This window comes from Pinus tabuliformis, chromosome 9, assembly GCF_031772625.1.
Source record: "Pinus tabuliformis cultivar Carrire ecotype Pingquan chromosome 9, CPIR1, whole genome shotgun sequence".
Taxonomy (NCBI): Eukaryota; Viridiplantae; Streptophyta; class Pinopsida; order Pinales; family Pinaceae; genus Pinus; species Pinus tabuliformis.
Window position 1 is genome coordinate 1,287,429,625 of NC_142307.1, and position 16,242 is coordinate 1,287,445,866.

General features: G+C 39.9%; 1 long non-coding RNA gene across 1 annotated transcript in view; it reads right to left on the minus strand.

Annotated features, from left to right (window-relative positions):
- Positions 1 to 16,242, minus strand: part of LOC149153287 (uncharacterized) — a 138,678-nt gene that overhangs the window by 54,226 nt on the left and 68,210 nt on the right. Inside the window, exon 2 of the long non-coding RNA XR_016262399.1 lies at positions 10,324 to 10,554. This is a non-coding gene — a long non-coding RNA (uncharacterized LOC149153287). The remainder of the gene's footprint in view (positions 1 to 10,323; positions 10,555 to 16,242) is intronic.

Consider the following 16,242-nt stretch of genomic DNA (forward strand, 5'->3'; position numbering starts at 1 on the left):
AGCAGGTCCACAGGTTTGGAACAACCCGAGGGGTTTGAGATTCATGATCAGGAATCTCACATATGCAGGTGGAAGAAAGCCCTCTATGGCTTGAAGCAAAATTCCCCGGGCGTAGTATGAGAGGATTGATAGCTGTCAGATGAAGCTGAGATTCACTAAGAGTGAAGCCGATCCAAACCATTGTTTGAAGGTTGTGGATGATAGACCTCTCACACCAGCACCTTCTGAGGACGACCTATTTCAAACAGGTGCAGACCCTCTCACTTGCAGAAGTAAGAGGAAGTTTGATTCCAGATGTGGAATGGTAAACTGCAAACCCGTGACTACCTCGAGGATCTTAACTTTCAGAAGTTATATGGTGATGATGCCAGACTAGATTTGGGAAATGCCTCTTAGTTTCATAAACTCATTTGCATTGATGTTCTTGGTGAACTTCCGTCCGGACATATGTTTTGCAATTAGCATGGTGAGCTCATATTTAGTTGAGCCTCAATGGATTGGTGCCAAGAATCTTCTGAGATATCTTCGGGGCACAATCTCTCATGGATTGAGATACACTGCCAGAAATATGAAACTGCATGATTATTCAAATGCTGACTGGGTAGGCAGTGTGGAGGATCAATAGAGCACTTCTCAATGCTAGTTCTCTTTGGATTCTGCTTCGATATCATGGAGGAGCAAGAAGCAGAAGTCGGTTACTCTAAGCACCGCCAAGACCGAATACATAGCTACGAGTATGATCTCGTGTGAAGCTGCATGGTTGCAGAAGCTCTTAAGTGAGTTGTTTGTACACATGAAGAATACCACTGTGATTCTCTGTGACAACCAAAGGGGGGATTCGATTATTGAGGAATCCTGTATTCGATGATTGCTCCAGCAGATAGACATCAGATATTGCCTTATCTGAGATATGGTAAGTCGATGAGCGAGGAGGCTCCATCGCATTGAGACTGACGTATAGGTCGTAGACATTTTGTCAAAGCCTCGGGGAAAGGTCAAATTTGTGACTTTCCCGAATGACTTGGAGTCGTTGAGAGACCTTCTTATAAGGGTCCTGCATTTTGCATGCATTGAGCTCTGGGGGGCTTGGGGTACTTACTGGAGCAATATACGACCACAGGGTGACTCACCCTCCCTTGGTGGTGCGCTATGTACAGGATGGTAGGTTCAACCTTCCCCTGTGATACCCCGTGGCGACTGTGGAACAGGATGATTAGTTCTCCTATGGGCCGGGATGATTAGTTCTCCCATGGCAACTGTGGAACAAGAGGATTAGTTCTCCTATGGGCCGGGATGATTAGTTCTCCCGTGGCAACTGTGAAACAAGATGATTAGTTCTCCTGTGGGTCGGGATGATTAGTTCTCCCATGGAGACTTTGGGGCGGGATGATTCGTTCTCCTATGGACAGGATGATTAGTTCTCCTGTTAAGGCATCCTACCCATGCAGTCTGGGACTCATGGGAAGTACCTCTCATCTGATCAATGAGCAGGGAAATGGGGTTAGGGACCATAGTAGTACTATCGATGGACACATCAATGTATCTATCATACTCCCCATGCTAGGATGACCTCCATTGATTTGGGATCAGTATGAGTGGTTTGAGACACTCTCTTGTGATATTGATCTGTGATCAATAAAACTGACTTCGAACCAGTAAGAGTGATGTGACACACTCGCTTCAGATGAAACTGAATTTGGGTCAGTAGAGAATGATATGAGACATTCTCGATCAATTCTTCTTCTTCATGGTTCAGCAGAGCAGTGCAGGGCACTGATGGTAGAGAGAGTACAGTCGGACATATGGATCAGCGGATGGAGTTCTCCCTAGTTGAGAGAGAGTGTTAAAATTGGCAACTAGGGCCAAACACCATGTGGGTCATCTTATTAATGGAAGCTGATATTTTTCTTGGATCCCTCTCATCGAGAGGTGTAGGATTGATCTAAAGATCATTTGATTCCGATAAGTATTCATGGAGATATGAATTTATGTGTTATGGGAAAACTCGTCAAGGTCGGCCAGCAACCAAATAAACCCCACTTGTGCTCAACGCTTTAGTATACATAGAGGTGGTCTTCAAGTCATTTCAACACACTTGGGATCTCTTCCTCTCTACTTGTCTTTGGGTTTTAGTAGGAAGAGAGATCCTAAGGGATAACGCTGCCCTAATCCAGAGGGCAGAAGCCGGAACTGCTGGAATTGTCGGAATTGCCGGAACTACGAGAACTGCCGGGAATCGCTGAAACTACCGGGGAAAGCCGAAATCATCGGAGCTGCCGGGAATAGCCATAACTGCCGGAACTGCCGGGAATAGCCATAACTGCCGGAACTGTCGGGAATAGCCAGAGCTGTCGACACTGTCAGAACTGCTGGAACTGCCGGGAATAGCCAGAACTATCGAACCTGTTGGAACAGCCGGGAATAGCGGGAATTGCCGAAACTGTTGGAACAGGCAGGAACACTGACGCAGATGGCAAAAGCCGGAACTGCCGGGAACAACCGGAATTGCCGGAACTGCCAGAACTACTGGGAACTGTCGAACAGCGAGAGCATCTGTCTCCGAAGGAGAGCATCATGCAAGGGACAACTAACTAACATTGGGACAGTTGTATGGTACTTAGCAGCAAATACACCAAGCATGCTGTCAGGCCAGGAGTAACTCCAGACTTGGCAGAAAAACTGATTCATTTATTTCATTAGGTAGCTATTGTTATATACATGAATGTGACTGATCAGTTCATCTTCTTGATGACTGTTCACATTCCAAATTCACCCAATCGCAGAGGATTAGGTGTCAACATTCCCCCCCTTAATCTAAAGGGATGTTGGTGAGTCCAAGCATCGTTCTGAATCTTTCAAGCTTTTCTCTTCCAAGCGCTTTGGTGAAGATGTCTGCAATTTGCTCATTTGTGGAACAATGACGAAGATGGATTGTTTTGGCCTCAACATGATGTCGGATCAGATGATATTTAGTATTGATGTGCTTTGTACGATCATGGAACTTTGCGTTCTTGGCCAACTTTATTGCAGAGGTGTTGTCAATCATGAGTGGAGTTGATTGTACTTGTTTTACCTACAAATCTTAAAGAATTTTCCTGAGCCACACAATTTCTTTCGTTGCTTCAGCTGCTGCCACGTATTCTGCTTCTATTGTGGAATCTGCTGGAACTGATTGTTTGCGTGATCTCCAAGAGACAGCTCCTGATCCAAGACTCATAGCATATCCTGAAGTAGATACTCCAGTTTCTTTGTCTCCATCGAAGTCTGAATCAGAGTATCCAATCAAGCTGAAGTCGTCCACCTGTGTATACTTGATTCCAAGGTCTTGAGTTCCCTTCAAGTACCTTAGAACTCTTTTTGCAGCAGACCAATGTCCCTCACAAGGCTTTTGCATGAACCTGGAGAGGATTCCAACAGTAAATGAAATGTCTGGTCTGGTAGTAGTGAGGTAGATGAGACTTCCTACAAGCTGTCTATACTTTGTTGCATCCTCAAATTCCTTTCCTTCAATAGATGTGAGCTTTAAGTTTTGTTCCATTGGAGTAGAAAGAGGATTGCACTCTGTCATGCCAAATCTATTTAACAAATCTCCAATGTATTTCTTTTGAGAAAGAAATATGGATTTTGGATGTTGGGTTACTTCAATGCCAAGATAGTAATGAACATAGCCCAAATCAGTCATTTCAAAACTTTTTCCTAATTCTTTCTTTATGGATGCAATATAGCTTTCATTGTTCCCTGTAATTAAAAGATCATCTACATATACCACAAGATATACAACCGTTTTGCCAACTTTCTTGACAAATAAAGTTGCATCATCAAGATCAAAATGATTAAAGTTGAGTTTCAGAAGATGCTCAGTTAGTTTTTCATACCAGGCTCGTGGTGCTTGTTTGAGGCCATACAAGGACTTCACAAGTTTGCATACTTTATGTTCATGTCCTTTCACAGCAAATCCTTCAGGCTGGGACATAAAAACATTCTCTTTTAGATCTCCATTCAAGAATGCAATTTTTACATCCATTTGATGGACTTTCCAACCGTTCTGAGCAGCTAGTGCAAAGAGTGTAGAGTGTCCGGATGGTGGGCCATTTTGCTGTGGGGGCAAAAGTTTCCTCATAATCGACCCCTTCCTTTTGTGCAAAGCCTTTTGCAAAAGCCTAGCTTTGTGCTTGTCAAGTGAGCCATCAGCTTTGTATTTGTTTTTGTAGACCCACTTGCAGCCAATTGGTTTGGTTCCAAATGGAGGATCAACCAGCTTCCAAGTGCCATTCTTTATGAGGGCATCATACTCCTTTTTCATCGCTTCTTTCCATTCATCATGAGAAGCAGCTTCTTTGAAGGAAGTTGGTTCAAAATCTGTAGACAAGTTAAATTCACAATCATAAGTAACATCCATATCAACAGGTGAATTAGAGTCATCTACATCACCTCCATTTTGTCAGTTTGAATTTCTGGTTCCTGTTTTTCCAATTTCATCACGATGAACACTTTCAAGTGTCTTTGTCAGCCACTTTGGGGGACCTTTCTGAGATGGTCCAGGCTACTCTGTTGATTGAGTTGGGACTGAATCAAGATTGAGTCTCCCAATTCTATCAATTACATCACTTAAAGCATCATCCGTTGTTGGAGTTTCATGCAGGGGAGATTGTTCTTCAGAAGAAGATTCCACATGTTGATCTAGTATAGGAATCCCCCCTTCAAGATGTGGAATCTGATTATCAAATTCTTGAAATGATTTTGTTTTTGCGAATCTATCCAAGCGATCAAGTTGTCGCTCAACAACATTGTCAGATTTGGATGATTCCATAAAAATGACATCTCTAGATACAACAAACTTTTTATTTACTTCATCATAGAGGCGGTATGCTTTAGAGGTGTTTGAATACCCCAGGAAGATACACTTACGACTTCTAGCACCAAGTTTGTTTCTATGTACCTTTGGTATCAAAGCATAACAGGTGGAACCAAAGATCCTGAGATGTTTTACCGAAGGAACATGTCCATACCACAATTCATAAGGAGTCTTGTTTCTTATAGCATTAGATGGACATCTATTCTTTATATATGCAGCACATAGAACAGCATCAGCCCAAAACATTATCTTTACATTTTTGAAAAAGAGCATGGATCGTACCATATTCAAGATTGTTCTATTCATTCTTTCAGCTACACCATTCTGTTGGGGATTATAAGGCACAGTTGTTTGATGTTTAATCCCATGTTGGCGAAGATAGTGTTCAAATTCATTTGATGTATATTCTTTTCCATTATCAGTGCAAATAGACCCAATATGAGATTGTGCATCATTTTCAATCCATTTATGAAAATTTTTGAATGTTTGAAAAGCATCAAATTTGTTCTTCAATAAATAAACCCAACACATTCTGGTGTAATCATCAATAAATGTCATGATATATTTATTTCCATTTGCAGAAGAAACAGGCATTGGACCACATAAATCTGAATGAATAAGTTCAAGCTTCTTATGTGCTCTTGAATGTGAGTCATGAAAAGACTGTTTGCTATGCTTTCCTAGAATGCAAGCATCACATTGCTTATGTTTCCTAGGAATTGTAGGCAAACCAGCAACACCATTTTTCTTCAATAAGCGGAGACTGTCATAGTTTAAATGTCCAAATCTAGCATGCCATAATAAACTTGATGGAAGTGTACCTTCTTCATGATGAGAAATATATGAGAAATGTTGTGCATGAGCAGAGGTTCCTTGCAGTTTGAGAAGCCTTTCTTCTTCTATTCCCCTCATGACAAGTGAGTGGTCAGATGCTTTTCTTACCTCAAGCTTGCCATCAAACATATGAATGGAGTGACCTTGCTGGCGGATGTGGACCAAGGAGAGCAAGTTTCTCTTGAGTTGTGGGAGATATAGAACATGATCCAGAAGAAAGTCTGGAAGACCAGGCAGTTTAAGCCTGATTGTGCCAAGCCCTGATGGCTTGATTTTTGACTGATCTGCAAAGTATACTGCTCCATCAACATTGTCAGTGAAATCTTCAAAAAAATCTTTCCTATGAGTCATATGACAGGTTGCTCCTGAATCAAGCAACCAATCATTTTTCGAAGAAGCAAGTGAAGCATTAAACAAATCTTCATTTACTCCAATGTTACATTGTGCCTCAATATAGTGAGCGGATTCAGGTGCTTTACCTTTGTCTGTATCATCAGTTTTACCTTTCTGTTGGTTCCTTTTCTGCTCAATTTTGTCCCATGGTAGCTTGCATGTAGAAGCATCATGTGATCCATTTCGTTTGCAGCGAATGCAATGCAGATATGCTTTTTCTGCTTGAGAATGTCTGCCCCCCTTGCCTCTGAAGTATCTTCCTCTTCCTCTTCGTCCACCTCTTCCTCTTGTAGAATCTTGAGCATGATGCTTTTCTTTATGAGCAAGGCAAACAGTCTCTTCAGAAGATTCAGGGACTGTCTTCTTTCCAAAGGCTTTCTCTCTTTCAGCAAACTTTTTCACAAGAGAGTCAAAGGTTATATCTTTAAGATTTCCATTTGCTTGTAACGACTCAAGCTAATTGGAGTAGGTAGGATAGAGTGCCTTGAGAAAAGCAATAAGAGGGATATCCAGCTCAACCTTAGTGGATTTAATATCATGCATTATAGACTTTACTTCAGATGCAAGAGCAAGAGGATCATTATTTTTCAGTTCAAGAGTGAAGAGTTTAATCATGAGCTGAACAACTTCAAGTGCAGAATGTGAGTCATAGAGTTCTTTCAGCTTTTGTAAAGCTTCAAAGGCAGTTGAATATGATGAAATATGGCGACTTACTTCTTCATTTACAGATGCTGCGATTAATGCATAGGCTTTGTTGTTCTTGTTTTCCCAAATGACGAGCTCTTTGTCTGATGTAGGCTGCACTGGGTCATTTTCTCCTTCTCCGACACAGACTCCTTTCCACAACTCATTGAAGATGAGGGTGTGTTTTATCATCCGGGACCATTCAGGATAGTTCTCCTTGCCAGTGAGAACTATTCCTACCATAGAGATGATTGAATGCATTCTGTGAAAAAAAATAACTTCTGCTGATAGAATAATACTTCTAATGGCAAAAAGAATGTGCTTTTGTGGAGAAAAAAAAACTTTTGCTGCTAAAAGAATGATTCTGATTCTGCTATGCCATTTATATATTATTGACTATTGAAACGAATGCTGATAACATGCTACCACTGTAACATATATCACCACATATATATCACCGCATAAACAATTTGAGCGCTTGTGTTAAACGCTGCCACTGTAAAATATGAGCACTGTGTTGAACGCTATCACCGTACCATATATCACAGCATATATATATCACATAAAAATTGAGCGCTTGTGTTAAACGCTACTACTGTAACATATATCACATCATATATATATCACATAAAAATTGAGCGCTTGTGTTAAACGCTGCCCAATTCAGATGAAGTTGCAAAAATGGCAATGGATAAGGGCACTCTACAACATGTGAAAATCGTTCACAGAGGCGGCATTAATCTGCAGGGAGTTCTTCACATGTACTCCGGCAATGGCGATGCATGTTACGCCGAAAACTCCGACAGACAGAGGAATGTCTTCCACGTATTGCAGCCTGTCTTTGAAGCAGCCCTTCAGAAGCTTGCATTTCCCAAGGAGGGTCCTCTTAGAATTGCAGATCTTGGGTGTGCGACCGGCATAAACACGGTTTCAGACGTTGATTTTGTTGTCAGAACACTCACAAATCTCTGTGGGAATGGCCATGGCGGGGCCTTAATGCCAGAGTTGCAGGCTTATTTTTCTGATTTGCCATGCAATGACTTTAATGAGTTCTTCGGTCTGCTGGACTGGCGTGGCCATGTCAGTCCATTGCTGGGCGGTCTCGGAAGAATATAGCATCCAGTAAGGATGGCGGGTAATACACCGGCCTAGCTCATGGGTCTGCCCAAACGTCCGCGGAACGGAATCACCTAAACTTAATGATGGCAAGCAATTTTGAGAGGTGGACAGTATGCCGCGGTTCGAAGAACTAGAAAAATGCTTGATTCAAACAATGCAAGGGTTAGCAGATAGCAAATCAAATATCAACTTCCAACATTTACTGTTCCCCCACTGCGCCAAAAGTATTTTTCAACAGCAATTTTTAAATCTTTGGAGCGATTCTTTACACTACAGTATGCCGCACTCACTATCAATACAGGCAATACAGTGATAACAATGGCTTCCAGGTTACAATGGCTCTATCACGATACCATCTTTTCGAGTCCCCTCAAACAGCAGTCGCTTTCCCTTCAACCACCACAACAGATCTTTGGCATCGAAAGCTCAGTGGACAGATGCGTTAATGGATAGAGCCCAGAGGCGCTGGAACGGTTTTGGATTCTGAGTGAATTCAGGGCAGCGCAGGTGTGGCAGAATGACAGAGGCGTTTGAGGACAGAGCTCAGGTCAAAACGACAGAGGACAACAGCAGAAATGAAGGGAGTTACAACTATTTTAAGAACTGGCTCTGATACCATGTCAGGCCAGGAGTAACTCCAGACTTGGCAGAAAAACTGATTCATTTATTTCATTAGGTAGCTATTGTTATATACATGAATGTGACTGATCAGTTCATCTTCTTGATGAATGTTCACATTCCAAATTCACCCAATCGCAGAGGATTAGATGTCAACACATGCAATGTTATAGCTAGCATGCAAGGGACAACAAGCATGCAACAGCAAGCATGCAAAGGACAACAAGCAAGCTATAGGGACAACAAGCAAGCAAGATGCAGCCAGCACATAGGTCAGTATGGCAACATGGTGCAGCAATGGCACATAATGCAGTACAGTGATGGGTACAGTCATGATTAATGAAGCATGATGAGATGCAGCATAGTAATGATGGGTGCAGCATGGTGCAACACGGTGAGGTGCAACATGATGACAAAATGCAGCACAATGATAGGTGAAGGAGTCACCTTAGAGAATCATTTGAAGCCGCATGTCTTCAACTGATCTCATGTATCATCTTCTTAGAGATGATCTATGCTCTTATCTAGATAAGTCAAAGTGTTGACTTCTGTTGCAAAAGTACTATCTCTCTCTCTCTCTGCTGAACTATTGAAGAACATATAAGAAGAATTGATCAAGGTTCCCCACATTGGGGTTTGTCCCTGGCTAGCGCCACATCTTGTGTCCTCTTGTCTTGGCTTGTCTTTTGCGATTTATGTTTATGTTCTATCTGCAGTTTACTTTAATGCTGATGTGATTGCTAATCTGAAAAAGATATTGAGCTAACTTTGAAAATTGAAATAAATTGCTCTAAGCATAGAACATACCTAAAATTTAACAAGTTGCCAATACTTTCTTGATTACCTTGACTAGAGTCTTATTTGATGATTTTGCTAACCCATTACCTTGTGTGTAATATGGTGTAGAATGATGCAATGAAATCTGATATTCCCGACAAAACTCTATCATTTTAATGTTGTTGAAAGCTTGTGCATTGTCTGTAACTATTTGTTGTGGGCAGCCAAATCAAGAGAGTATATTTTCTTCAATGAATTTGATAACCACTATAACCGTTGCATTCTTAACTGGGATTTCTTCTACCCACTTGGCGAAGTGATCAGTGACAGTTAATATCCATCTATGTTGGTTGCTGGAAGCTGGAACTAGCTAGTACTGGGGCTTCTGAAATGGATTTCTTGATCTGCGAAAAAGAATATCTAGCCTATACTGTCCATTTGACTTCATGATCCTTTTTAAGCATGTCAGTGATATCTTTTACAATCTCGGCATAATTAGGTATAAATCTTCTTAAGAAATTTATTTTTCCTAGAAATGCTTGAATTTCCTTTTTGTTTCTTGGTAAACTAATTACCTGAATTGCTGAGACTCCTTTTGGCATTCATTCATCGAACAAAGCTTGTCCTTACTTTAAGGTCAGCCACACTTGGATTAGGATTTATCAAGAAAAAAATTTAGAGAAAGTGAAAATAGGCATGGGCACCACAGGTTGATGGTATCTTTAAATTTTTTGATCCCTCAACTTTTTTCTCGCCTTGGAGATCATCTATATTGAATAGAAGCTTGATCAGATCAAAAGGAACATTGCCTTCTACAGAAAATTGTCTCAATCCATTTTCACCATTTTAATCAGAGTACGCTGCTCTCATTTTCTAAAACAACAGTTTTTCGATAGATCTAGGTTTATTTTGTTATGGTAAGTTATCATTTAGCTAGAATATATTGTAGGTTTTATTGCAAACACAACTGTTTCACTTGACAATGTTTCACATATCTACTGCTGTAAATCCTAAAGGTTTCCATCCTTGGGTAAATACATTACCTTAGTACTGCCTGCCCAAATGACATTGTGGTCTATAGAACAACAGATCTCTGCCATGGATATGTCTTAGTAATGTTGAACTAAAGAAGAAGCACTTTGGAACAAAAGGAACAAACTAACAATGGCTACTGCACCGTAGGCTGCACACCACACAATAGCTGCCAATATCAATCCTAAAAATGCACGAAACCCCATATTTATGGATTGGATCACTACAAAATTACTCCAAATCTGCAACAAAGTACAAATAATAAATGTCAATGATGGGCTGTTGATGGATGCAGTAACATGACTTATTCATTATCAAACTTGAAGATAAAAATTAAGAGTCAAGAAAGATATAGAAGTTACATTTGCATTAGACAAGGAGGAATGTTCCCATAGAAAGGTAATTTACCAGATTTAATCAGTGAGTCAATGTTACAAATATAGAATGACAATAATTAAGGTTTTCCCCAGTAGTAGAAGAATATATTCGATGCTATAAAGAACTTCCCAATTAGAAACACTAATTGAGAGTTATTTTAAAGAAGAGCTGAACTTGATTGATTTGAAAGAACCATCAAAACCTTAAGTTAACGTAAGGATCAAAACCTTAAGTTAACATAAGGATAGAATATATGGCATTGCATGCAAGGTAGCACCTCCAAAGAGGCTATATTATGCCGCTGATGCTGAATATCCAGGCAGTGACACAACAATTAAAACTGGTATAGCTAGAAGGAGAACTTATATGCAGAGAAACACAGATATTTATTCCCAAGTGGGGCAAATTAATCATCTTCACTGCAAGTTAACAAAAGAATAAAATTCAAGGATCATTACTGCAACAATGCTGACTTCAGAGTAAAACAGTTATTCATTTTCAACATAAGATCTCAGAAACAATCTTGAATACAAAATAGTTCCTAGTCATTTATACATTATAGACTAACAAATCATTCCAAAACTACGTCAAACTTCAGAAAGTCCATTAGTAATGCAATGTTCAGGAATACAATTCATCTTGTAGTTATTTATGGTACGTAACAAACATAAATATAAAATTTAAATAAATATGATTAAATGAAAAGATGTGTCTCATCAAAAAGACATGTCCCTTACTACGAAAAGGCACCACACCTAGGTAGTTATAACGGGGAACCCTCATTGTAATATCATCAATTCTTATCAATCATTTATCAATTAATATATTATTTATCTACAGAATAATTCTGCCCTCACACATACAAAGTTACAAACAAGGATTGTTTGTTATATTGGTATTAAAGTCAATCTTGCCAGTTTCATCGATAAGATACTCCAAGCAGCCTATTGCCCTAAAATCTAGCAAGCCTTGTAGAGGGGTACCCCACAAGGCAATCACTAGACCAAGTGACAACAATGAGATAGTAGCAAACTATCACCGCGGCTACGACCCCCGCCCTTCATGGACTTTCACCAATGGGAGGAGTCCCCATATAAAGGTCACCTAATAGGGATTCTAGGTTTTAAAGGTATGAAGTGACTTAAAGGCTTCTAAGAGAAAAACACAATTTAGGTACAAGGCTCCAACAATTAAGAAGGGGCAACTCGCTTTCCAAGTAGAGGCCAAATTGAGGCAAGGCAAGACCTAGGGTTTGATTGATAGGTTGAGAGTTAGGGTGACCCAAGGTCAAGGTGCCAAGAAAGGGTTTCCCACAATGTATTTCAACAAGGTTATGGCCAATGTTGCACGAAGCGGGAGCGAAGCGGAAGCGCGGAAGCGGAAGCGGGAGCGCGGAAGCGTCATTTTCCAAAACTCTAGGAAGCGAAGCGTCCGCGGAAGCGTCTGCTATATATATATATATATTTATATTTTTTTGCATTTATACTCAAAACAAACATCCCAAATACCAAATTAATTGTAGAAGACATGAAAACATGCATATTTTTGCATAAATCAAGATAGATATGGCATCCATGATTCCATTGTAGTTACTAGTATGTACAACAATCATCTATATTCTAGCTATTACAAACATACATCAAATTTTTAAGCATATTATAAAACATAAAACATTTAAGCATATTATAAAACATAAAACATAGAGCATATTATGATTTATCTAGCAAGTGAGCCACTGTCAACATTTGTCATGTCCAAAATTCAAATAATAATGTTTACAAAATATGTCACTTGGTCACCGCCAAGCCAAAAAGGTTCAAAATTCAAATTCACAAGTCTACAAGTTAACTTTAAGTTACCTAGGTTGTACCCAGTTTGGCTAGGAGATTTTGGTCTTTTGGTAACCAACGCAAATTTGGGGCCATAACATCTCGGGATCGACTTCATACATGGAAACCAGGTAGGCGTCTGTGCATTAAAATTGATAAATTTCTTGCTTAAATTGTAGTTAGTAAATTTTAGAACAAATTCGAAATTTAATTTGGATATTATATTATGTTTTGGGCATTACATGAATTTAGCAATTCAATTGTAAAATTAAATGGGAAAATTTTGATTTAAGCATTACATAATATCATCGAAACTCTGAAGTGCCTTGATCGAATTTCTATGTATGTGATGCAAAGTCCTTATCCTTGTAATATCATTGTTATGCGTCAAGACTTTGACAGTGAAACCTTCTCACCGAACCCTTATCATTGAGACTGTGTTAGGTACCAAGATCTTCTTATTGTGATGAAAACTTTCTCACTGTTGTGATACCAAATTTGTATCACTGTAGTTATACCAAAATCTATTGATGACTGTTCTTACTGTTGAGGCACCAAGACTGTGGTAGCACAAAACCTTTAATCTGCATTACCTTACTGTGGTACCCAAATTTTATTTCAGAGATAATTCGAGTTTCTGTGACTGCATCACTGCACTGAAGTGTGATCACTGTAATATCACCGAAGTGTGATCACTGTAATAGCATCGAAATCAAGGTAGCATCGAAACTGTGATAGGAATAACATTGAGTCACTGTAATACATAACAGAACTGTCTCCATTGCAATCCGCATTCATTGTGATACATAACAAAATTGAACCCAATCTTCAACGCAATCTTCTATGAGATCCGAGATAGTAATCTCAGTCATATCACCGAAACTGCTCTCTAAAATCCTTACCCGAATCCCCCTCAATGCTAACTTAAGTTAACTTTAAAAAAAAAATTAAAAAAATGATGTATTTTTCCCTTGCCCGCGCGGTTTTGGAGGAAGCGCTACGTGAAGCGCACACTTCCGGGCCCGAAGCGTGGCGCTTCGGAGGCCCGAAGCGCCATCCGAAGCGCGCTTCGGGGCCACGCTTCCTAAAATCCAGGAAGCGCTTTAAAAAATCAGAATCGCGCTTCGCAGTTTTTGGAATCGCGCTACCTGGGGCGCTTCCGGAACGCTTCCGTACGGGGCGCGATTCCGGCCTAGGATCCGGGGGGGGCGCTTCCTGCAACGTTGGTTATGGCACATGAAACCCTCACAAAGCTCTCAAGGTGAAGCTAAAACCAATCTAGGGTTTTACCCTAAGTTGCACGAAACAGGGAAACGGGTACAAGTTTCCGAAACAGGCACGGGTACGAAACGTGACCCCCGCAAATTTTGGAAACAGGGAAACGCGAATATATATATATATATTAGGACATTTAAGAAATATGTGCAATCATAAAGCATATATGATACATTCTAATTTATTACATTATGATAAAACTGTCAATTGTCAATGCATAAATTATAAGTCTCTAAATTTACACCACATTTACTCATGAATGATCACATAATGAAAATAGAAATATCCAAAATCAGCCACGAGAAATTTCTAATTTCTTGTCTCATGCTTGACTGGGAGTCTCCTCCTACATAGTCAAACGACCTTAGTGCTCTTGATTAAATATAAGTTTCATACCCTAGTACCCTACATGCTCTTGATTATTCGGAGTATCCCCTGCATAGAGGACTTGGTTCTCTTGATTAAATACAAGTTCCATACCCTAGTACATGATAAAATCCAATGGAAACATTGCAATCCCCCCAATCCTGAAATCCTGAAAAACAAAGAAGTCTGTTGGATTTTGAGTGAGATCTAAAATTCCACTTTCTCCATATGAAATCCAATTAGGGCGAAACCACTCTCAAACATCCTGAGTCATTTCATGGTAATGTTAAGTAAAAGGATGAAAATGAAAAATAAAGGAGAATATCACTTTTACTTTAAGAATTTAACATTACCATGAAGGTCATTTTAATAACCTAATTAAAAAATAGAAGACAAAATAAGAATAATAAAAATTAAAAAAAAAGTCAAACTGCATGTGGAAACGGCGTCGTACGGCCCAAAAATGTGTTTTCAACCATACTAGCCACGTTTCCACCTCAAGAAATGTATCAGTGCGGCCGGAAACGCGTTTCTGGGCCGTAACGTACGTGTTTCTGAGTTTCGTTTCTATTTCCGTCAGAAACTCCTCCCGTGCCCACGTTTCCTGCAACTTAGGTTTTACCCTAGGGCAAACAACTAGGGCAACAGAGATTATGGATAAAATTGGAATGAATGCCCACCAAGGAGAATGATTTTGAGGCAACCACTATAATCGTCGATGTTTAGACTTTCCAAGACCAAAAAACTCCTGTCCAAGTCAATTCACACTAAGCCCTAGATGGTCGCTCGGCCTTAAGAGAGTTGAATTAGAGAGAGAGAGAGAGAGAAAATCTAAAATCATGGATAAAAGATGACTAGATCACCAACAAAGGATGGCCAGTGCTGTTAAGAAATCTAAAGGGCAAGGATTATAGCGATTTCTCTTTACTTGACAGCTGCTTGTGATGTTTGCTTACTTATTAGCTTTGTTATTTATTATTATATGTGTGTATCATCAAACAGCTACCAAAACAAGAAGAACAAGAACACGGAATATAGGTTACAAGCCAAGGCCAAAACCTCTCCACTTGACAGGAAAACTCGCAAATCTCTTCTCTTCCTTATAAATTCTTCAATTGACGAATTCCAAGAACTTAAGACTAGCTTCAGAGCCTTCCAAGACCAAGACCAACCTCTCTGAATGATGTGCTAACCTCGATCTAGTCAAACTGAGTCAAATCTCTTCCAGTAACACTTCTTTGACCTCCAGTTGCAGAATTTCGGCCTCCACTGCAGATCTGAAATTTCGGCCCCCCCAACAGTTGTTGCTACCACACGTGTGAGCTTTGATCTACCTTCTGAGCCTTCATTTGACCTTCACTTGCCTTTCCCTCACTTTTGGAGCTTGAGGATTACCCTTGGTGACCTTCGCTTGACCTACTTGTCTTCTTTTCTTGATGATCGGACTTGTAGATAGAAACCCTAGGTCTTGCTGCAGAAACCCTAGTTCTCTTTCGTACGTGTGAGAGAGAGATAACCCAAACAAAGATCTTCTTCATCCTTTTCCTTCTTCACTGCCTTCTTCTTCCTTCTTCTTCGCTAGAATGAGAGATGAGTGAATGTGTCTCAAGGAGGACGAGTTCCCTCCTATATATAGGCTCTTCAAGGTGGATGTGGTTCTTTCTTTTAGGCCAACTTGCCAGCTGCCAGGCTGACTTGGTCTTGGAGGGTATCTGGACACCTTTTAAGACAAAAATAATTTTCTTTACAAGTTACAATGTGCCCGATGGGGTCTTCAACTCATGACAATGACTCTTTTGACTTGTTGACCTAGGACAAACCCTAGAAGCACTCAATGGGTGTTTGACCTATAAAATAAAAGACCTTCAGCACGAAACCCATGCTCTAAAAATAATAATAATAATTTTTCTTTCATTTTACACTTTACAAGAATCAAAAGTACATTTCATCTACATGAAGACCAAACTTAGTTACACATTTTTCAACGCTTCCTTTTAACTAGGGAGGTATTCATATATGGTACATGGACATTCTCAATCTGAAGAGATCTCATAAGAAGAGTCGAATTGGTAACCCATCTGT